The sequence below is a fragment of the Ambystoma mexicanum genome, chromosome 8 (assembly GCF_040938575.1).
Source record: "Ambystoma mexicanum isolate Mex_15411 chromosome 8, UKY_AmexF1_1, whole genome shotgun sequence".
Lineage (NCBI taxonomy): Eukaryota > Metazoa > Chordata > Amphibia > Caudata > Ambystomatidae > Ambystoma > Ambystoma mexicanum.
This window is the reverse complement of record NC_090929.1, coordinates 100,498,869-100,523,351: the sequence shown is the minus strand read 5'-3', so window position 1 is coordinate 100,523,351 and position 24,483 is coordinate 100,498,869. Positions and strand designations below refer to the sequence as shown.

Genomic DNA, 24,483 nt, shown 5'->3' with positions numbered 1-24,483 from the left:
TTGAATTTCCTCTGGAGCGTTCTAAGGCAGATTTTCTTACTGTCCTCCTTGTATACTGATCTAGGTTTGCTTGAGGGCCCCCTTTGTGGGTCCTCTTTGGATTTCGTGAAATGGTACATTTCTCCATGCCTCTTGATGCTAACTGGCACTCACTAGCTACAATTGGGTTTGGCATTTCCTAACCTCTTTCCAAGTCTCTTATTGGCTTTGCACTTTATTTTCCCTTGTGATCTGGATTTAGACCTGGATTCTCCAAACCATCTTCAAACTAAGTTTATTCTGTCTTCATCCTTCAAATTCTTCCAGACATTGTATTTCAGGGATATGCAAACGTTGGCTCTTCAGACTCTTGTTCACCATAGTCAGCATAGTCAATGGTGATGGATCATGGACATTGTACTCCAAAACATCTTGAAAGGCACAGGTTGTAGATCCCTGACTCACTATATTAATTTGGAACTGACACAGCATTTGATAGGTGGAAAACTGAAACATGGAAACAAATGCTTTGCATCAGTATTTCCACAGAGGCCTGTAACATGAAGACAGGGTTCTGGAAAGACCGCTGTCTGCATTCCATTTTCCCTTGCGCTGGACCTAAAACTGAGGCGAGGCGGTGCAGGGGATGCACGTGCATGGACTGCTGCATGCCAGAGTGCATCCCTTCATGAATCAGGCATGCTCTCTAGGAAGCAGCCCTGCTTCTGTGGCATGCCCCCATGGAGCAGATTACACAGTAGAGGAGACTCTCCATGCGCATATAGATTCACTTTTGTGAATCTCCTCACCAGCAGTGATTTTCAAATATATAACTGTAAATTGTTAATCAAATTCTGAAGTGGTCTCAAGGTCCATCGAGCACGACTGTTTGGGGCCTTGGTGCCTGCATTATCAATCTAACAGGTTAACAGCGCACTGCTGCATGATATCCTGCAAAGGGACCTACTCACTCTCTTTAGATATGTCCTGTCAGATAAACATATGTAGAAAACTGCATGAGACCTAATCGTAGTGTGATGGAAGCTTTGCTTGTAGCCTTCAAACATCTCCTTAAACACCTTTTAAATGGTCATGTTATTTCGAGAGATGAGTTTGATTCTCTTTGGAGCTCATGCTCTTTCCCTGCCTCTCTTTACCATGTTCTGAAGGTACATAAGGGTTTCTCCCCCCAACCCCCGCACCTCCCCTCCCTCATGAGGATCATTATTTTGTCAATAGCCAGTATATTTGACAAAGCTACAGAATATATTAAAGGATAGCTCAGGGGCAACACGTTTGTCTGGGAAGCACGACAACGCAGGGCAACATAGGTTCAAATCCCAATCCTGCTTTTAGAAACCACTCACTGGCATTAAGCGTGTTGTAAATAAATACAATTTTAATTGCCATATTTTTAAAGAGACACCAAAAATACCCTACATATTGACTAACATTCTGAAGCTTGTGATCAATGACTCAAGTTCCTGGGATTTGGTATCTTTGTATGCCTGTGTTGACCACACTATTTGTATAACTGGTCTAAAGTAATATGTCAGCATCTTTTTAATATCAGAGGAATTTCATATTACTTCTGGCTGATTTCATACTCAGACATAATACTTATTTATATCATGGATCTTACTATCAACAGACTGCCCGCAAGCATCGGGACGCATACATGAAGACAGGGACAGACGGATAGTAACACAATGTGAGACAGGACAGGTCACAGTACAGGTAGAGTTAGAAAATGTTCATGGCCAGGAAACTTAACAGGGAGGTCTACTTGAAGAGCACATTTTTAAGCTTGTTACAAAAGGAAGAGAGATTAGTCTCTAACCTAAGACAGATCAGCAGTTTGTTCCAGCTGACTTCCGCTCAGTTGGGGAAAGCTCTACCCATACCAAGTTCTTTTTTTATGTTTCAGGGTTGTTATCTGGCCCTTGGCCTCCGATCTTAGTGCCCTGGTAAGGTTGTAGAAGGTGAGTTTAGACTTCAGATAGGCTTGTGCTTTGCCTTAAAGACACTTGTGTCTTAGGCATAAGGACTTAAATAGTACCTGGTCCTCCATTTTCTGCCAGTGGAGGTCCCGTCTGGCTTCACTAATGTGTTCATTTCTTGTTTTTTGTTTAATCGTTCTGATCGCATTATTTTGGAACAGTTGGAATTTGTGCATGCTTTGCTTACCTGCACCTGCGAGGAGTACATTTCCATATTCTTTTCACTGAGTAGGGGTCTGATTGCTTTAAGAAGTCTGATGTAATAGTTACAATTTTCGCTAACGTACATGGGTTGAGCATTTGCATTAAGGGAGGCTTCCAGGGTCATGCCGAGTGTTTTAACCTTGCCCACCACTTCAATACGGGATTTGTTGATTTGAAATGCCTAATAGTCAGAGGCGAGTTTGGCTCGTGCCTGGCTGGATCCAAAAACCATTAGCTCGGTCTTATTGCTGTTAAGGCACATCCAATTGTTGTTCATCCACTCTTCAATATTCTTATAAAGTGTGTTTAATGTCATACTGTCTTTCGCGTAGTCCCCACTCAGTTCTAGGAGCAGCTGGGTGTCGTCAGCATAGTTGGTAAAGAACACCTGGAGTTGTTCTAGAAGCTTGCACAGGAAGCGGATGTAAAAGTTAAAGAGCCGTGGGGACAGACTAGCTCCCTGTGGTACCCCACAGAAGATGTATTCGGAGGAGAATTTGTCTCCCCAATGTACACGAGAGATTATGTTCTCAAGGAAGGAGGATAGCCAACTTATTGCTTCCTTGGAGCAGTTCGCGATTTTGTCAAGTGCTTGTTGTAGTAGCTGGTGATCTAACAAGTCAAAGGTTGCACTAAGATCTAATAGGACTAGTAAGCCGGTTTTTCCCTTGTCCATAATTCCCAGCATTTTGGTTTGTAAGTCCAGCATTGCTGTCTCTGTGCTATGTACGGCTCTAAAACCGGATTGTTGTGGGTGTAGAATCTCACGTGTTAGCTAACAAGGACCACTATATTTGGTTTATCATTAAAGACTTATCTGACCACTTATCGGTGCATCAGATTTGGAAAAGGATTTACATTGAATATGAAATGATTTAGAGCTGACATGTAGTTCATCGCCTGAGATTACATTTCAGAGGTTACCTGGCCGTAGGGAATGCCTTTGTCCTAGTTCTCATGGAATCCATATTATAGCCTTATAGACAGAAGGAGGGGTCGTTATCACAGGATAATGACCTGCTGCCAAGTTATGATGCCTAATGCATGCTCATGTTAAACCCACTCTAGTTTAACCATTAAAATACTTAACGTACGAAGACAACCTTTTAATTTAAACACTACAAAACAAGACCACATTAAATGTACTTACTGGGATTGTCTATTTACTTTACTGAATATTAAAACAATGTTTTTACTTCACCACCAAAACTTCAAAACATGGATTGCTACTACTGCAATTTGCTAATAGCCTTATAGACCTTGGGAATGGTCATTAATGCTTGGCATAAAGACCCTTCCCAAACCTATGGTCCTTGGCTTTGCCTCGATCCATAACTTGGTGGGGGGTCATTATCCCATGATAACGACCCCTTCCTTTGTCTTTAAGGCTATATTAAATGTGTCTGGGAAACCCTGCCCATGCTTTTTTCATTGCAGCAGGTGAAACATCATTGATTTTGCCCCACCTGTTCAAGTGTGATTTTAACAATAAATATGAAAAATATTTCCTGAATGAAAGATTGATGGGGACCCATTTTTGGGAGTGCCCTGCTGGTTCCTTGGTAGATTTTATATTCCATGGTGTTGGAGATGTAGTTTCCTCTGGAAGAGTAGGGTGCATCACCTGAGAGTATGAATGCCATAAGAAAAGCGTTGAGTGAAAAAAACATTTTTGGAGCTGGTGGTTGTAATTTCTGTGAAATCCTTTCATTTCTAACATTCAAATGTTGTTTTCCTCCTTCCAGCAGGTGGCACTATGTTTTGTCTTAGTATCTTTTTTTGTAGAATTTTCTAATTTTTGTGTATTTGTAGATGTTACCTGAATGCACATTTCAAGATGTTATATACTTAAACTCACTGTGGTTAATTATTATTGAACACATGACATTAGTTGTTAAAGTTTTTCAAGGCCTAGCATGAAATGGGCATGGAGACTGAATGTATGCCCTTTTCTCGTTAAGGTATTTTGATTAAGTATTTATAATACATTAATGCAGAATGTAATAACTAGCAATTGATAACAATTATAAGGCTTTTCATTCAAATAATCCAGGATGAATATATACATTGAGTTAAGAAATTAAAAAGAACCAACGTAGTGTATCAAGGTTACAATAAGTGCAGAACCAGAAAACATCAACTTGGTCAAGTCACTAACGTTTCATTTGCAGGACTGCAACATCAGATTATGTTGAAACAATACATGAGAGACCAAAAACTAAACGAACTACACAAACAAAAACAAAAAGTGCCAAACACACGGGACAATACAAGAACAAGAGGGGAGGGAAAATCAAACACAAGTAACTGAAGCAATACATTTAAAATTGTATGCCTCTTTTAACAGAATAAATATTGTGTCTGCTCACTCGAGGTCTCCAGGGGACATATTTTCATCTCCTCAGACACAGCTTTATGAAGCTCTTGAGTTTCCTGTGGGACACCCTCCTCCTGTGTTTGTTTATTTAGAAAACTAGTTGAATGTGTGTGCCATTATGGAATAGAAAAGAAGTTCAGGTGCACTTAATTCCAATGTGGCATCAATGACCAAAGTGCTTTAACTGGGATGAACATTTAACGAGGGCCAAAATGACACAAAATACATTTTTTTAGGAGGGCGTGACCTAAGAAGCATAGGTAACTAAGGAGCATTCGCAAGAGACCTTGGGTATGTAACTAAACATGGGGGCCAACATATTTGTTTGAGTTTTTCAAAATAGGATACACCCTGCTTGAAGCTTACCCACACACAGAGCCGTTTTCTTCCAATCTTCCTGCATGGCCACTGCTGCCATCTTGCCCACAACCTCTGTCCCGGTTAACCTCTCACCCCACCCCAATCCAACACATCTCTTGAAGGTCCCTAATTGCCTAGAGGCTATGAACATGTTAGAGGTATAGCTCTGTGTAAGGACCAGTAACACAAATAGCAGGACATGAAAGGGAGAATAATCCATACAAAATAGTTGTGTTAAACATTGAAAAATTAGTGCCTGATCCTTGGAATGTATTGTGCCGAAAATAGGGACTTTGCGGGCCATTCTGCGTGCAAAACCCCCTTTGTCAATTCATGGAATCGACTTTGCAGCACTATTCCGCTGCTTGCAGAGACTCTGCGCAGTTCTGGCACGTCTCTGCGAACAGACTCTGCGTGAGACTCCTTGCACAGTGTGGGACTGAGCTGCGCAGAGAATTAAGTAGGGAGCGGAACATGCATAGTACTCATAATAGACGCAGAATTAGGAAGCACAAGGCCTAACATGGGCAAGTCGAGGAAATGGCGTGCACGAGGAAATCACACACCCAGCACTGCGAGAAATGAAGCTTATTCATGGATCTGACCATGTAACATCTCGTTGGGGTAATCAGCACGCAAAGCTCCTGACCACACTGCCACGTGAAGGCCCCAAATGCATGGGAATCACTGTGCAAAGGTAAAGTCCGATCAGGGATTTGGGGGTGCATGCACACAGTGGGGGTGCCGTTCGCAGTTGGGGTGTGCGTACGCAGAGCATCGGGATGCAGCCGTGGCTTATGGGGGTTCGCATGCATATTGACCAGAGAATTACGCGAGTTATGGAAAATGGTACACATGTCGTCGGGGTGTTGGTAACAGTTATGGGGGACCCCAGGCAGTGTTGCCAGGGTGCATGTGTTTGCGGCTGAGGAGCCTACAAAGGTAGGTGTATGTGGCTGGGTTTGCTTTACAAATGTGTCAGGGGCGTTCCGGCCGCTACTTGCGGATGGGGTTACTGAGCAGGACAGATTACATGAATATGCACACCGCGCACAATATTTTTTGCATGCACGGACGCGCAAAGCTGTTCGCGTTCAGGCCTTTAATCAGTAGTCAACCATCTACTGATACAAAATGATTCAAATTAAACAAAATCAAATTGAAGTAGATGAGTGGAAGATCTGACCGATGTAAGATAGTCGTGGTTGTTCAAGTGCCTGAATCAGAACTACATTTTTACAATACACATCAGAAATCCACAAGGAAATAGCTGCAGCACTCTATGGGGAAAAGTCCCCCAACTTTTACACAAATGAAAAAGTCAACATATCCACCAAGTTCACCTGCATGTTTCTTATCCAGAACAGGACTGCGAAACCCTCTGCATTGTCCACAAGGCTTTTTGGGGCCTGGGTCCAACATTCCTTCAGCTATCCCTCCTCAAATACCTCCCATCTAGAGCACTCCGCTCCTCTACCTCTAACTCCCTAAGGGTCAGTCGTTTCTCAAAGAAACGAGCTGGCGGTAGATCTCTGTCTTCGGCTGGAACAGCCTCCCTGCCACTCTAAAACTTGAGGAGATCCATCTCCGGTTCCGGAAGCACCTCAAGACCTTCCTCTTTGCTTCTGCCTTTGCCCCCCCTCTCCCCTGCTGACTCTACTCTCCCTCGGCACCATGCACCTGGCCACCCTCTTTCCTTTCCTCTGTGCCCAGGTACCTGCTCCACTTACCTCCCGCACGCACTGCCTCCGGGCCACCCCTTGCACTGGGATCTGTATCTGTACCCATGCAGCCCCCACCCCTTTGTTTTGTTCTTCCTGCACTTATCAGACCTACCCAGCCTGCTACCTTAAACCCAGCACTGCCACTTGCTGGCTGCACTCCCTCTGTTTGTTGCCTTTTTTTATTAATGTATTTATTATTATTTATGTTTTTTTCCTCCTTGCTCTGCACTCTCCTTTTTTTCCCCCTTCCATGCACTTCTCCCTCTCCCATGCACTTGCGTGTTCTCAATGTCACTGGGCCTAGTAAGATTGTTGTTTTTGTTTCTCCTCTGTTCCCCTTCCCTTGACTTGTCGCGCTCTAAAACACTTGTGTATGAGCGCGATAGAAATAAAATATCAATATCAATATCAATAGGGGGTTGGCCATCAGCACAAATGATGAGATGACCAGCCACATTGCAAATGCATATAATGTATGCTAGGCCCAGCACTCAGGTGGGTGCAAGGAGCGCATTTCATAGAGACAGGCCCTTAAAGAGCCTGCCAGTGTGAAATGTTGCAAAAGATTATGAAGCATGTTTATCCCTCTCATGGAATGGAAATGAGTGGGACAGCAGCGGTTCATCTTCCCGGTGTCCCACTTAAAAGAAAATGCATACCAGGGTCAGAAACAACCCTGTTGTGCATTTCTGATCGCCCTACGCCTTTTTCAAACAGAAGCGCCGGGGAACGTGTTGGTTTTCTGCATGTTTTTATGCTCATCTCATTTGTGAATTCGGGATGTGCATTGAGATGTGCAAAATCAACTCTGCAGGGGAGTAAATGCACAGAGAAGCAAAGAAGGGCATCCGACTGTGCATGTCTATGATGCACACATTTAGTTGACCTTTTATGATATGATGCACCCATTCAGATGACCTTTGCGATACGATGCACCCATTCAGATTACCTTTGCGATACGATGAATCCATTCAGATGACCTTTGTGATATGATGGACCCATTCAGATGACCTTTGTGATATGATGGACCCATTCAGATGACCTTTGCAATATGATGCATCCATTCAGATGACCTTTGCGATACGATGCACCCATTCAGAGGACCTTTGTCATATGATGCACCCATTCAGATGACCTTTGCGATGTGATGCACCCATTCAGATGACCTTTGCGATACGATGCACCCATTCAGATTACCTTTGCGATACAATGAACCCATTCAGATGACCTTTGCGATACGATGAACCCATTCAGATGACCTTTGTGATATGATGGACCCATTCAGATGACCTTTGCAATATGATGCACCCATTCTGATGACCTTTGCGATACGATGCACCCATTCAGGGGACCTTTGTCATATGATGCACCCATTCAGATGACCTTTGCGATGTGATGCACCCATTCAGATGACCTGTGCGATATGATGCACCCATTCAAATGACCTTTGCGATACGATGCACCCATTCAGATGACCTTTGTGATATGATGCACCCATTCAGATGACCTTTGCGATATGATGCACCCATTCAGGTGACCTTTGTGATATGATGCACCCATTCAGATGACCTTTGTGATATGATGCACCCATTCAGATGACTTTGTGATATGATGCACCCATTCAGATGACCTTTGCGATATGATGCACCCATTCAGATGACCTTTGTGACATGGGCGTATCTTTTTTGTTGTTACTGCAAGTGACACTTACACCAACACATTTATGAGAATTGGCCCCTGTGTGCGCAGCATGCAGGGTGCAGTCGTCTACACCAAAACACAGAAGAACTGCAGTCCCACTCTCACTATTCTAGCCCATCCCCCACAAAATGGAGACAGCTACACTTCAATTTGTTACTAAAAATCAAACCATAAACATTTGAAAACCTCTTCCTCTTTTGGGGTGTAAATGTGAGAGGTGTGATTCAACAACACAAAGTTTTGTTTTCCCTTTTAGCAGCACTCTGCAGTGATCAGAGACAGTTAGGTGTTAATGTGTCGTTTTATCTCCTTTTGTGTTTCGGTGCAGTCGGGCATTTAAAGCATAAGAGCAGTAGAAGGGGGTGGAGGATGGGGGGCTCTAGCCTGCATTACCCTATCTCGTGGCTCAATTTCACACCATGCTTGGGTCCTCATCCCACTTCAAGCCCTGCATGACCTGTCTCTCATTTTTCCTTTGCAGGATAACCTCATCCTACTGGTAAAATGACAAGCAGACAGACTAACCATATGAAAACCAGGGCCCTTTATATGGACGGGCAAACCGGGTGATGGCCCAGGGCAAAGTTGCAGTCCAGGGATGCAGCAGGCATTCGGTTAATCTTTCACCTGGAAGAGCAGAAAGCCCCTATACATTTACCTCCCCTGATGCAGCCAATGGCTTGGTACTTTGCTCAGAGGTGTTTTTAGAAGACTCCCACCTCCCCAATAGGCATATATTTGTGAAACTGCAGATGCTTAACAGTGTGATCATGTCTGCATAGCACTCTCCTGCCAGATGGAGGAATGACAGCTATGAAGGATTCAAATGCTAAAAAGCCTATGTTGTTTGCTAGCTTAATCAAAAGGACCAGAGATAGCCTTTGGGAGTAGGGGGTTTTGGGGGCAGGAGTGGTAGACCAAAGTGAATAGTGAAAGGAGGAGCAGAGCAACTGGCACTCAGTGTTGGTACTTTAGCAGGTGATTAGGCTGATTTTCTTCTTGAAGGGTTGTTTTAGGGCAATCATAAGAGTGACTCCATGTAATCTTAATAACACTGGGTTTCTTTGGAAAATAAGTTGTTTTCTGGTATGCTCATCAGGTTGAGGCAAATGGCTACAGCTCCTAGAATGCATTGATCTGTTACAAAAAATCTCAGGACTGGAAACACGTGCTCAGGAGACATGGAGTCACATTGCCAAACTAGGCTCGTTACTGGGAGGCAAAACAAGTTTGGATGAGTAGCGAAAAAAGCAATATTGTTACCTATTATGTGTGTTTTAGCAAAGGATCCAGGATTTGAAAAAAAAGAAGTTTGAAGGCTGAGAGGGTTGTGCAGGCGATTACTTCCTTGGTTTGGTTGTGTGTGGATGTGTGCGTGGGTGTGTGCGTGTGTGTGTGTTTTATTTGCTGTGAAAAAATGTGTGCAGAATGGTAGAAAACATTGTAACAACAATACATAACAAAGCTAACAGTTTTGACGTGTAGTGAAAATATGTTTGTTCTTGTGTTCTTGCTACTGTAGGTATTGAGATCAGATGCCCATGTAAATGTACAATGTATCTTATGACACAATTGCATGTGCAAGTTAGCATAATTTCATAGGTTTTGCCAGAATATGTTAATACAAACCCTATTACAGGTATTGTCCTCATACAATAAGGAACTTGCATCATTGTCAGATATTCACACAACTGGCCAGCTTTTGTCATCAGATAACAGCAACAAACACCATTTCCTGGGCATTTGGCATTGTTCTTGCATCATATAGCAATAATTGCATGATTTGTACAGAGCTTCATGTAGATGGACCACTTCTAAGCTCTGCATTAATCGGTGTTATTGTAATTGGTAATTGTAATTGGTTATTTATAATGCACGCACTTAATACCCAGAGGTTTCTAAGCGTGGACCAAGGGATCAAACGTGTATTGCTCCTTGTCGTCTTGCTTCCAAGGCTAACACGTTGCCCCTGAGCTATCCTTCTGAGACATTGTTACTATAACATCAGTGTTACTATTACCCATTGATGGTACTCGATTAATCGAACTCTGAATTAAGATTGTGATGTTACCTCCACAGTTACAAATTTGTCACATGGCATTGTCCCATTCCAAAAAACAGCACTTTGCATTTAAGTCATCCATCCGGTCTGCAACCATTTGCCATGGGTTAACACTATATGCCCAGGAACTCACACCAGTAGGCAGCTATTGCCATCATATGCCTAAGTACTCATGCCATTTTCTAGATATTGCACTCCCATGCTCCGGTACTCGCACCATATACCACATTCCCCCATTTAGAAGCTCATGAACTCACACCATTTGGCAGCTATTGCTATACTTTGTCTAGGCACGCAGATCATATGGAAACGTGACTGCTTCACCTCTTTGCCTACTTCCCGGGCCGTCTCTATAGCTCTTCAAGGAACTCTTTAACCTAACTTGATTTAGTATAGCTGGGTACTTCCTCCTTTTTCACCACCGCCTAACTCTTCCCATAGGGTTCTCATCCATCTTCCATTCTTCTACTGAGCATTTGGAATAGCCTCTGAGTGCTCTGTTCGCCAACTGACGTGACGTCTTGTGCTACACTTACAATTGAGAGCAAAATGGTTGGAAAAAACGATTAGGCAGCAGCAATAGATGCTTTTGCGGCGGCAGCCTCTAGGAGGGTGCCCTTGATTTAGGCGAAGAACATGGGATAATCAAAATGAATTCCTGTTTCTAGGGTTATTGCATAGGTTGTCCACTTATTAATTTTAAGTATAAGCCAATAAAAAGATATTCATATTGCAGTGATTTAATCGATTTTGGAGAGGGAGTGCAGTGCGGGGTAGCAGTTGAGGAGCAACGTGGATAGGGGGTGTATTCTGGTGTTTCGCCCTGGGCGCAATCATCTCTAGAAACTGCCCTAATGAAAACTACAGCACTGCCTTTCCAAAATCTTTGCTGAATACTCACACTGAATGTATGAACAATGCAGTGTCCTCCTGCCGGTTCCATGTCTTAAAATCACGGCAAAAATGGCTGTGTATACAAAATTTTGCTGCAAAAATGCAGTGGTTTTGCCGCCACAATCATGTAAGGATGTGGGGCACACCCCAGCAACCCCCGGACCCATTATACCATTTAAGGGGAGCAGGGGACATCCCTGCAACCCCTGCTCCCCTTAAATGGTATAATGGGGTACACCTTTATCAGGTCAAACCACATAATTTTTGCCACAATTTTTTTTTTTCAGCGACATTTTTGCTACTATTTTATCACCTGATACCCTCCTGCCATATGGTGGGAAGAGATTGGGGCTTGATTCAATGCCCCAGCCCCCCAAATCCCCACTGGTGCCTTTTGTGTATGGAAAGCTTCTGTGCAGATCCTAATAGCTCGCCCAGGCCTGCTGGGAATGGCAGTGTCCCTTTAAACAAATGGCTCGAACAGCTTGTCTCCTTCACAGGAAATGACAAACTCCTTTTAAAATGATGAGCGGAGCATCAAGAACAATTAGACGGAACGGTAATGAAAGGCCCCACCGGACACATTTCTCTGACGCACTCCCATCAGAAACTTGTGAAATTCTTAATTATTTCCCAGGCTTTGCAAAGTGCGCGCGTGCTCTGCCGGGGAAAGCGTTCTGCAACCAATCTGTATGCAGAGGGGCTGGATCCATGAACACGTAGCTGAATGTCAAACTTTCTGAATCATCTAATGGACGAGGGGTCAGATTCATAAAAGTAGAGAAACAGACGCATATACCACCGATGACAAGTTGTCAAAATGCCAGGGGCAGCGGACGTGTAATCACATGCCAAGTGACAGCCATGGAAGTCACATCCATAGCCAATTGTCCGCAACGTCTTCACTGGAAGGAATGCCGCATAACCTTTGACCTTGATCACATCACAAATAGTAAACACATTGCAAGTGTGATTTAGGAAAAATAAGGCGTTACTAAATCAGACAACAAGCTGTTTTGATTACCAGTCTGGGCTTAACTACAGGCTACCTTGACATATGACGAATGCAACTGTGATGCGCTAAGGGCACTGCCAGACGAGGCATTACAGCGTCAGAACTACTGCCTTGATGTGCCAGCATAGCCATAAATTGCTTGGCAGTCCTTGCCTCACATGCCAGGTATAATCATCATACTCTAAGCACAACCTCTACAACTGTTGTCCTATGGAGCCAAGTGTAGCCTCAAACGGCAAGTACAGGCATCCTATGCCAAGTAAAGGCCAGCATAAATAAGCTACAGTATCGCACGTCCAGATGCTGCACTTATATGCCAAGTGGACACTCTAAGGCCCCAGTATGCCATATTATGCCAGTGAATTCCACATATGTCTGATGTAGCCATTATATGGGTTTTAGGATCAGAGACATAGCACTTCAACTGTGATGGCATAATGGTTGCAGTGATACAGTGATATATGTTGCTAGGCTCATGTAGCTGCTGTGTAGATTGCTGTACATGGATGTCACAGCTCCAAGCGTAGTGTGGTTAATCAGATGTTATCAAGTGTTGCAGCCAATGAGAAAAAGAAATTGCACATACACTGTGTCACCCCAATGGACTGCCCGTCTCATTGCTCTTCAAGTACAAATATGTCTGCATTGTATAGAAAGTGCAACACACATAACCATCGGGTTCTCAGGCAGACAGCAGCCATCGCAGACAGCTTCACGTGTTTCATCTATTTCCTTGCAACTCTTTGGTAATTGGAAGACATTGTTTGCATAGTATTTGTGGCCCTAGTTTGAAAGTCAAGGGTTACCAAGATCCCCCTTGCCTGGATTGTAAACATGATTTGCCCTGAATATTCAAACAGAGCCCATTGACTGACTAGTGTCTGGACTTGCCATTCCAGTCAAGACTGTATCGGTACCTCTAATTCTGGTGAGATCATGCACCAATCAAAAGTAGACAGCTAAACCTAGGTCGCAAACCTGGGTACGCAAGTTGCCAGCGGTCTGAGGTCCAGATCTGCACACATCTCAATAATAGGGCAAGTCAAACAGTCACTAACACCGTTGGTATTGCCCAGAATGCATACAGGCTACATGAGTAGAGCTGCTGAGCTGCTTCCGTGAGGAATTATCGAGGACCTCAAGATGAGCGGCTCCAAATGGTCAGAAATGACCTACCCAATTATTAGTTCATGGCAAAGCCTCATGGTGAGGATAAAGTACATTGAATAGTGTGGGCTCCACGAGGAATGACAATGTAGATTCAGGCAACCCAGAAGTACAGAAATGTCACTGACAAACAACGCGGAGCTGCTGAGAGCCTTAGATGAAGACCAATCAGACGGCATAACCGCACTTGACTTCTCATTGGCATAAAGCCTTATTGAGCAGACTTTTCTTCCTCAACACCTCTGACGTCACATGGCATCACAGGGACATACCGGGGAGTGGCCTGTCCAGAGAGTGGCCTGGGGAGGCACATGCTGCCTCTGAAATCTGATTGGCCATTCATGACATCCCTGCGGACAAAGATCAGCATGTGGCATGTTTTAGGTAATACTGGAAATACCCAAGGTGCAGTAACAAGAACCTTAGGTACAGGAAAATTGCCCTAATCTCACCTTCCCTTATCCCTGAACAATTCCCCAGCTCTAGTTCCTCTATTCTCCAAGTCGGACACTTGTGTCCCTTTTAGAGCAATTTTCATTTTGCCGATGTTTTCCACCTAACAGAGAAAAGATGAAGGCCATTCAGCGTTCTAAAATCAATGTGTGTCAAATGTTTCCTTTCCAGTGCTCAACGCTCCTATGGTCTGTAACCTATGGAACCTGACGGTTATTGTGGGGATCCACATCAAAGTATACAATCACTACATGGTTTCTTAAGTATAAAGATAGAAAGATTCTATCATGCTATGCTCTATGTTGATAGGAAATCTTCTGATATATGGTAGAAAAAGTATGTAACACTCACCCTTTCTTGCTAGGCAATGTGTCTCAAATGTTGTGCTCCTCTCAAGGAGGATCCTGAAGCTTAATATCCCTATGTATTGTACCTCTATCAGGTAGAGATCTCTGTCTCTACCTGTGGTGTTCCCCAGGGGTCTAACCTCTCTCCCTGGCTGTTCAAACAATACCTGGCACTTCTTGCCCACTGCATTGCCGCCCTCTGCCCAACTTTTCAGTGCTCTGCAGATGACACTCAACTAATTTTCAGGCTACCTTCAGTCACCTCTTCTTCTCCTTCACACATCTCTGACTGTCTGTCTGCTAATCAGGAGTGGTGTGTCGCCAATGATCTCTGCCTTAATTCCAGTAAGACTGAGATTCTCCTCACCAGTACACCTGCTCCCTCTTTTCCTGTCACTCTCTGGCCGGCCTCTCTTGGCCCTCTTCCTGCCCCCACCTGTGAGGCTAAAATCCTCAGGGTCATCTTCCACTCCACACTCTCCGTCTCTCCTCACATCTCTGACATCTCTAAGAAGTCACACTACCAGCTGCACCTCCTCAGAGGTATTCTTCCTTTCTTCTCCTTCCCCCCAGAAGCCCACTGTCTCCAAAGCTCTGTTCCTCTCTAGGCTGGACTACTGAAACAGCCTCTTTCTAAATCTGCCTGCTTCTACTCTCCGCCCTCTGCAACTCATCCACAACAGGACTGCAAGACTTATCCTTGGCTTCAAGCCCAGGGATCGTATCTCTCCAGGACTGAAATCACTGCACTGGCTCCCAGTGGATGCGAGGATTAAGTTCAAAACCCTCTGCATTGTCCACAAGGCCTTCTGCGGCCTGGGGCCTCAATACCTTCAACTCTCTCTTCCTAAATATTTTCCTTCTCGAGCTCTTCACTCATCCGCCACCAACTGCCTCAGGGTCTGTCGCTTCTCCAAGCAACAAGTTGGTGTTAGATCTCTTTCTTCGGCTGGGGCCTCCCTCTGTAACAGCCTCCCTGCCTCCCTGAAACTTGAGGACAACCATCTCTGGTTCCGGAAACACCTCAAAACTTTCCTCTTTGCTTCTGCTTTCTCTCTTCCTCTCCCCTGCTAAACTCCTGCTTGAAACTGCACTGGTCACATGGCTACCCTCGGATCTCGGGCCTAGGTCCCCTCCCCTGCCAGTTGCATCCCTGCACTGCCTCCCTGGAATCCCCCGCACTTGGGGACTTTTTCTGTATGCCCACAGCCCCTTACCAGCACTTGACACCTGTTGTCTGCACTTGCCCTTGGACGTGCCACTAGCTGGCTGCACTATTACATATTGCTTTTTTATTCTATTTATTTTACTGTTGTTCTCATGCACTGCCCTGCCCCCTCCCCCTTCCCCCTGCACTTTTCCTCTTCCCCCTTCCCCTGCACTTGCGCGATTTCAATGTCTAGGGCCTAGTAAGATCGCTGTCTTTGACTTCCCTCTATTCCCCCCTCCCTTGCCTCGTCGCACCTTGAAACACTTGTGTATATGCACGTTAAAAATGCCATATCATATCGGAGCAGGAGGAGAGTAAAAAATAAAAAATGTAGAGCAATATATTCAAATGGAGGCATAGGTGTTAGCGTAATGTTCTAGATGATAAGTGACAGTGCGGTCAAGAATCTCCACTCACACTCGCTGAGAGTTGACAAGCTTGTAGCAGTGAAGCGTCTTGTCCATGCGTCTGTGAATGTCACTTTTAAAATGGCCTCCTTATAGTAGGGTCCGTAGATAGCACCATCACGTTGTGATGGTGATGATGTCACTGATATAAACAGAACGTCCCGTTCTGTATTGTAATTCGGTGTCTAACGGCATAGTAAGCGTCCTGACGTCATCACATTGTGATGGTAGTGACATCACTTGTGTAAACAGTACGACCCGTTCTGTACTTTGATCTTGTTGTGTCTGTACTAAGCAGTACATACCTCATTAGCCTGCTCCAGAATATTCCGATTCTCGCTGAGTGTATTCAGCAATGATCACCCAATCAGAGTGATCCTTAAATGTATGTTGTCTATGTTCTGTGTGCTGGCTCATCCCACATAGGGGCGAACAACCTGGTACATGTAAGATACATCAGGTTATTTGTACAATAAAAGTGCAATTATTCAAGTTGAATTGGTCAGATATAAGCAAGGTATTTTGGATGTTCATTCCTCCCATGGGTATGTGTTCTTGAAAGATGCACGGGGTATGCTGTCCCTAATTCTATGTTGGTACCAAAAGAGTGAGACTACGTCTGCCATATTGCCAAGTTTGTCTGATTATTAATTTACATTATATATACTGGAATTGGTCCAAACAGACATAATGTCAATGAATATCTGGCTTGGCTCCCGATAATGAAGGGACATACTTCTGGTACATTCTGAATGCAATACAATCCGCATTGATAGACACCATCCTAAAGTGAATGTGTCAATCTACTTGTAGGAAGGGTCCCAAACAAAATTCCTCATTAATTCCTGGAGGGTTTATGGGATCAAGGTGGTAAATCCAATGGGGTTCTCGTTGGGCTAATCTTTTCTTCAAGTCGCCCCCCCTCCCCTAGGCAGCGGGTGTATTATTAATGTATTTATTAATGTAATTAATGTATTATTAATGCATTAAAAACATCAGCACAGAACAATCTACAGTGTTTATCTTCCCTAATAGATTCAATACAGTAGCAGCAAGCAAAGGTGTTACACACCCGCGCGTCATATTGTAGTGCATATATTGTTTGCACTGGTGCAGAAAATATTGCAAATACACTGTTTCCTACTTTCACTTTTCACAAATCCACGTTTGCAAATGGAATGGTTACTTCTACAATAGACACAATTCAAGATGTTGCAAAGGGTCCCCTTAAATAAACGTCAAGCATGAACACGTGTGCTCTATGCTTGCCTTCAGAATAAGCACTCGAGCTAACAATTCCACGGCGGGCAGGATAGCTCAATGGGTTGAGCACTCGCTGCTGTGATCTGTGTGTGGTCTGCAGGTTGTACATTCAAACCCAGCCTTTAATCTTTCTGAGGTTTATAAATGAGAACCAACTTCCGTTGGATGATAATTTGATGCAAATGTTGTGTGGTTCAGCGCTTTGGCGAAGACGCTTTATAAACGACAAACATTATCATTTGGCCCCGTTCCATCTTTCAGATCAAGCTGTGTCCTACTAGCAGTGCCTTAAGTGGCACTAGAAATCGAGCCGGGGCCCATCGAGGGGGCGTGGCCTAACAACGGGGTCTTGATGGGCCGTTAGGCCACGCCCCCTTGACGAGCCCCGGCTCAATGGGCTACTGGCACCCCTGCCAGGCAGCCTTTTGTAGAGATTAGCACCCTCTCCCCCTATGGGGGAGAGGGTGCTGATCTCTGCATTTATTTTGTATAGGCTTGCCTGGCAGGGGACAGCGCCTCGCCGATTCAGCCTTAATGGTTGCGCTGCCCCTCGCCAACTGGGGAGGTGCAGCGTCACCATTAAGGCTGAAAGGGTGAGGCCACTGGAAGCAGAGGCCTGTTTCCTAAAGACTGAAACTCCCGCGAATCCGCGGGAGCTTCAGTATTTAGAAAGAAAGCCCTCTGCTTCCAGCGGCCTCACGTTTCTCCATAATGGTGGCGCCGGCCCACGTGCATCCCTTGATTAAAGGGATGCCTCGCAGGTGCGGCGCCACCATTATAGCTGAAAGGCATTTTTTTCTGAAGCCTGAAGCTCTCGCACATGAGCGAGAGCTTCAGGCTGTAGAAAAAAAATGCTTTTTCGTGTAGTGGCCGGGGTTTCCCGGGGAGATTAGTGGGCCCCGGCAGGGCCCCGCCTCAAAACGAAATTCCGGAGCCTGCCGGGGCCCAGCCCCGGCAGGCCCCGGCCCACTTAAAGCCCTGCCTACTAGACAGATAAAACAGTTAAGCGTTAATTTGCTGGACGTTTGGCACTGCTCCATAATCTTTTGTGGACTTCCTTAACCACTCCTTATTTTTGAATCACCAACATGGCTTGGATGTGTACCCTCCTTAGGTGCTAACCCTATTCCAGAGTTGGCAAAGTGTTTCTGAAATAGAGAAATGACGGTGCTGAGTTACACATGCCTGTGTGCCCAGAAATTCCCTAGCACTTCAGTGCCCAAAGATGTTACCTCAAAAGCCCAGGATGGGCAAATGGCACTCGTGAGGTGAATGAGTGGCTGGTTGTGGTGCAAGGAACTCACAGCCAACCCCTCAGTGCATATTCAACTGCCAGGCACTTTCCCGATACTCGAAAATGCATTGGAGGGTCACTTTTGTCAAGTGGCTGCAGCACTGTTTTCTGCCCCGTGCACACGTGGGATCAGGGACGTCAGCTGCAGCGAGGGGCAGTAATGGACCAAAAGCTACTTTGGGTAGTTCATTGATGCTAAAGGTCAAGTTACAGGGGTCATCAACCTGTGACTCCCCTGGTGTTTTGGACTATGTCTCCCATGAGCCATCACCATTGACTATGCTGTCCAAGGCTGATGGGAGTTGTTGTTCATAATTTATGGGGCTCAGATTACAGAAACTTTGCACTGGTGGAAGTGCAGGTTTGCATGATATTAGCACTAGGGCACATTTTGCTCTTGGGCAAAAAACTACTGTTTGAATGTATTTTTTCACAAGGGTAAAGTTTGCCCTTGTGCCAATACGGAATGGTATTAGGGCAAACTGGTGCCAAAATTATTTGAAAGTATGTGTTGTTTTGCACCAGGGGAATGTTTGCCCTAGTGCTAATATGATATGATATGGCATTTGTAACGCGCCTATACACAGGTGTTTCAAGGCGCGAGAATACCATGGGAAATTTCACTTGCCATAGTACAAAGTTTTTCTAACACAGCCCCAATGTTTTTGGCACTTAAGTACCATCCAACTTTGCACTTGCACCAGTGCAAAGTTTCTGTATCTGACCCCAAAAGAGAAAAAGGTTGCATGCTCCCAGCCTAGAAAGACTGTGTGCTGTGCCTCCCCTGTAACAAGAAATATGAAGCACAAAGGAAAGAGCTGCAGATCGTCCACAGATAAAACTGCATTGTTGTGATTCGCTATGAGCATTGTTTCTCTGCCCGCCCCTGCCCGCCACTGCAGGTAGGTTGATTCTGAAAAATGGCCCCCTCATACTTGAGCTAGATCTTCTTAAGTTCCTTAAACTTCTCAAGGCCTTCCTTTTCTTCTCTTCCTTCCCTCTCTCCCTCCTGTGTTAACTTTCCTTCTGTGACTGGGGCCTGAGCCCTTCAGAGTCATACAGAGGCCAGACCATTGAAAGCGAACCCCATTTTACCGGGGCGCCCCTTAAATACAGGGGATCCATAATCACCATAAACCAGAGTAAATGCACCCCTCTAGAGAATCAACAGCCATGAGTCTGTCTTGCAGATGATGACAAGACTTTAATCTTTACAGATCATGAGGATTGGGGAAATGGCAGAGGACTCTGCCACTTGAGGCCAGCATTCTGTCGTCGTTGCTGGCTCCCTCCAAGGTCCTGACGACTACTCCTGGGCCTGCAGCTTAAATACTCTTCAGTTGGTCACTGTATACCCGCAGAGCTCCTCCAAACGTTTTCTTCTTGCCATACAAGGGATGCAGCAGTGTCTCCAGTGTTGCATGGCCAGGTTCCCTACTTTACATAATGCTATATTAGCTGGAATACTTTGTCGTTCTTGTTTAGCATAATTTACTATGTTATAAACATTCATACATAGACACATCTTCCCGCCATTCTCTCAAAACTTAACTCAATAAACTTATATTTGATCTGGCCCAGCAATTCCTACAAAAAACCTGTTTTCCCATAGTATTCTGTCGTGCCTTGGATCTTTTTTAGTCTCATTGCCCTGTGATTGACAGGACCAGTTGGTCAGCCACTCTCTGCTCAAGCCTGCCTAGTCTATATTTAGCACAGCTTGACTTTACTGTGTGCTTTGACATTTGATTTTTAAAACTACACAGAATAACATTTACACGTGTTTTTCAACTAATTTATTTGTACATTATCTTTTAATTATTACCAATCTATATTTAGTGACTGGCCATGCCTGTGTGTGATTATTTTGCATGAAAAAAGCTTTCTCGGTACTATTGTGCTTAAAAGTCTTGCCTCATTTGTAAAGCGCTTGGGGGGTGCAGGAAAGCAGTGGCTCCTTCACAGCACCATATCATACCAATCCCCCAGCACTTGCCCTCGGGCTCCCTTTCCCAGACTAGCACAACCTGGTCCTCCCTGTCCACCACACTAATCCTCCCTTCATCCCATTTCCCCTGGCACTTGCCACCTTCGTCCTTCCCAGCTCTTGCCCACCCCCTCCCTTGGGCCCCCCACCCCTGCATACCTGCACTTCTCCCTCTACCCCCTCGCCCCTGGCACTTACCACCTTGTCATGCACTTGCACGGTAGGATTCTCACAAGGCCAATAAAACCATTTTTGTTCTACCTTTGTGGTTCCCTTGTACCCCCAAACTTGTCTTGTTGCTCCTGAAAACAAATGTGTATAGGTGCCATACAAATGTCGAATAAATAAATACATAAATGAACGAAAACAAACAAATCATACATCTTTGTGAATTGTTTCCTTAGTAAAGTAACTAGGACAAGTCTAGATCGGGAGGCCGTTCATTTTCTTCTCGGGCACCCAGGCTCTGGAATGCCCTCCCTCTTGCAGTTTGTGTTCTACCTGATCATTTCACCTTTCAGAAACAACTAAAGACCTTGTTTAATCCTTAGCTTTCCTTGTTTTTTCTGTTCCTCATGGTATTTTCTGGTTTCTCTCTTCCGAGCGCCCATATGCCTTCAGGCATTGGTTCGTGCTTTATGTTTATGTTTATTGTGTTCATATAGCGCTTTACGCCAAAGCGCTTTACATTATAACAACAAGGATACAATAACAGTAGAAGCAATTACAAAATATGAATCAAACCAGTAATACAGCAAGTAGAACAATTTGCCAGTGAAGATAAACAAGCGGAGAGGGGAAGGAAGTGGGGAACAGGAAGTGGAATAAGCTGAGGGCAAGAGAGGAGGAGAGGGGACTTAAGAGGAACGGAGCAGGGAGAGAGAGGTAAGAAGAGGAGGGTAAAAAAGGGGGAAGAGGGGAAGGTAGAAGGAGGGAATGAGAGCATCAGAGGGGAGTGGAGAAGAAGAGATTTTAAGGAGACACTGAATAGGTGGGGATGGAACGGATAGAGAGGTGAAGGGAGTTCCAGTGGAGGGGGGCAAGGAGCTGAAAGTAGCGAAAATGAGAGGAGGCGCATGGGGATGGGGGAACAGAGAGAAGGAAGAGGTCTGCAGATCGGAGAGAGCGGGAGGGAGTGTAGAATGAGATCAGAGAGGAGAGATACGGGCGAGCAAGATCGTGAAGAGATTTAAAGACAAGACAGAGGAAGTGGAATTTGAGTTGAGAATGAAAGGAAAGCCTGCCAAGATGAGAGAGCGAGGAGGAGATGGAGTCGTGAGGAGAGAGAAGACAGAGGATACAACTGGCAGAGTGTTAGAGGGATTTGAGGGGGGCAAGATGAGAAGCAGGGAGTCCAAGGAAGAGAGAGGAGCAGTAGAAAAGACGAGAAAAGATAAGGGAGGAGATTAAAAGTTTAGTGCAGTGGAAGGTGAGAGAGGAGCGTACTTTACGAATATTGAAAAGGTGGTAGCGACATGCGCCGGAAGTGAGCGAAATATGGTGGGTGAAGGAGAGGGAGGAGTCAAAGTAAATGCCAAGATTACGAGCATGAAAAAAAAGAAAAGGTCCAAACACTTTTTGACAGGCGCTTCAAAGCAAATGCTTTGTCTTGTTGTAGAAAAAAATATAAACTTTTGTACATCATCAGAGAGAATAGTTGTTGCCTTTTTGTTGCCCTCTACACCTGTTTCCCCACTTTCATTTCAGTGGTTCTTCAGGAGGTAAAACTGCATATCATGTATAGCTATTGTGAACAAGAAAAAAAGAAAAGAAAAAGAAGAATAAGGAAAGTTCAATTTCTGAAAAAAGAAGAAAGCTAGATTCGTAAATTAAATGTTTAAATTAAAATGTAAATTGAGGTATTAACAAACTTCATGTACTAATTGTGCAAACATGATAACTGTATAATCTTTTGAAGTTGGAACAGACAAAGTGCCTATAATATTTGACATCATTGATCCATTGATAATTCCGATTATAATAGCTGTTAATCACATTAATAAACAATTTAGTTACCCAAAGGTGAGAGCTCTGTTTTGAAACAGATATATATAAAAGTCTTACTGATCAATAGTTTTCTTGTGGCTCCTAGGTGTTAATTGGATGGTTGCATTCCTTTGCATCTCGGTTGCTAGGTCTTGTTTACTGAAGTGTATACTTCTTGTGTAGTTTAGGGCAGTCCCTATATAGTTTGAAAGAGAGAGGCTATGTTTGTAAATGGACACAGATTATCCATTATTTAGTTCACAAAAAATGGGCATGCTACAGTTAAGAGAAGCGTCTAATCGATCAATTGGTTTTCTTATTATCTTTCCTGGATTTCTCCTGGGGTACGATTCTGCCAGATTCCGATTAGTGGTTGGAACTGCTCGTTTTGTCCATCTTAGATGGCCACTATTTATGTGCGTTGGACGGCGTGATGATGTCATCAGTCGAGTCACGTGATGTACGTGACCACGTTTTTGGACGCCATTTTGAAATGGCTAAAGGAATGGTATTAAGGTCCCTATGTGAGCAATTACCTTAGGAGTTTGAATGTTTACTGGATTCCCAAGTATGATAAAGTTATTGTTGGAAAGCAGAACTGGAACAGATATTGTTTTGTTTTTTACTTATACTTCAACGAGCTAACCTCAGTGTGCAAAGCTTGATGACTTCTTTGCCGGCTGGCTGACCTTACGTGATATCGCGTGATGACGTCATCCGCCTGTAGGTGAAATGACCTTCATCACGTTGCGGCCGCCATCTTTGCAGCCGCCATCTTTGGGTTAATTAAAGTTTAAGATCTACAATTTGACAAAGGTCGCTCTGCCTTATCAGAGATGTTTGTTTGCTTTTAAATTACGACTAGTAATGGACTTTCAATTGGATACATGGTGAATAACCAGTGGGTATTATAAATGTGTTGGCATAAAACAGCGGTGGTGATTCAGTGTTTGTGCTAAGAACTAGATTTAACTGTTAAATCCTAACCATTTATGGAAACCATCAATAGGAGAACAATGTATAAGGATAATCAGACATTATTGCTAATTACTTAAGTAGTATCCTACACATTAAACTTACAATGACTGAAAAAAATCCACAGACCATGCATTACTGTGTATGTATGAACATCTGAAAAGAGGTAAATTAAAATAGAAAGTGACAAAGCTCATGGTCCGCATTTAGACCTGTGTTTGTGCTGTCCATGCAGAAAATCCAATTTGCTTCCATTTTGCATAGTTGCTTTTCTCTATTTCCTCCCTTGTTGGTGATAGATGCTTGTTCGATGCCAAAAAAATGTTATCATAGTAATGTCTTCTGGTCTGTGGTTTTCTAGAAAGTGTTTACTTAAAGGATAGCGTGTATCACGTAGTTTGATCGTCCGGATATGTTCATAGATCCTTGTCTTTAGTGGTCTAATGGTGCTTCCTATGTTCGTTTTTGCACATGAACATTTGATGGCATAGACTGTAAATTTAGAATTACAGTTTAGGAAGTCTTTGATTTTGTAGATTGAGCCGTCTGCTTTTGTACATTCCTTGAGCCCAGTTGTTGCAAAATTGCACATCTTGCATGTTCTGCATTTGTAGAAACCTAGCAAGTTTTCCGTTGTCCATAGTTGGCGTTGCCCTTTGTTTTTTTTGTGTTCTACAAAGTGAGATGGGCACACAATATTTTTCAAGTTTGGTGCCTTTCTGTAGGTGAGACATGGAGATTCAGGTAGGTGGGGTCTCAAGTCATGATCCATGGTCAGTATGTTCCAATGTTTTTTAAGAGTTTTTCTCAAAGATGTTGCCTCTGTGTTGTATGTAGTTATGAATCTTAAAGTTGGTTTACTTTCATTTGTCGCCTTGTTTTGTTTTTGTGATTTGTTACTCAGAAGATCTGATCTGTTGCGTTCTTGACTTTTGTTTTTGCCCATGGTTAGTAGATCGCTTTTATAGCCTCTTACCAAGAATTTATCTTTGGCTGATTTCAGATGTTTATGCATTTCTTGATTTTCTGTACAGTTCCGTTTGATTCTCAAAAATTCCCCATATGAGATATTGTTTTT

At 44.0% G+C, this 24,483-nt stretch overlaps 1 long non-coding RNA gene across 1 annotated transcript in view; it reads right to left on the bottom strand.

The window, feature by feature from the left end:
* LOC138471662 (uncharacterized) overlaps positions 1-24,483 on the bottom strand; it is a 496,524-nt gene that overhangs the window by 32,043 nt on the left and 439,998 nt on the right. The gene's annotated exons all lie outside the window — the stretch shown is intronic.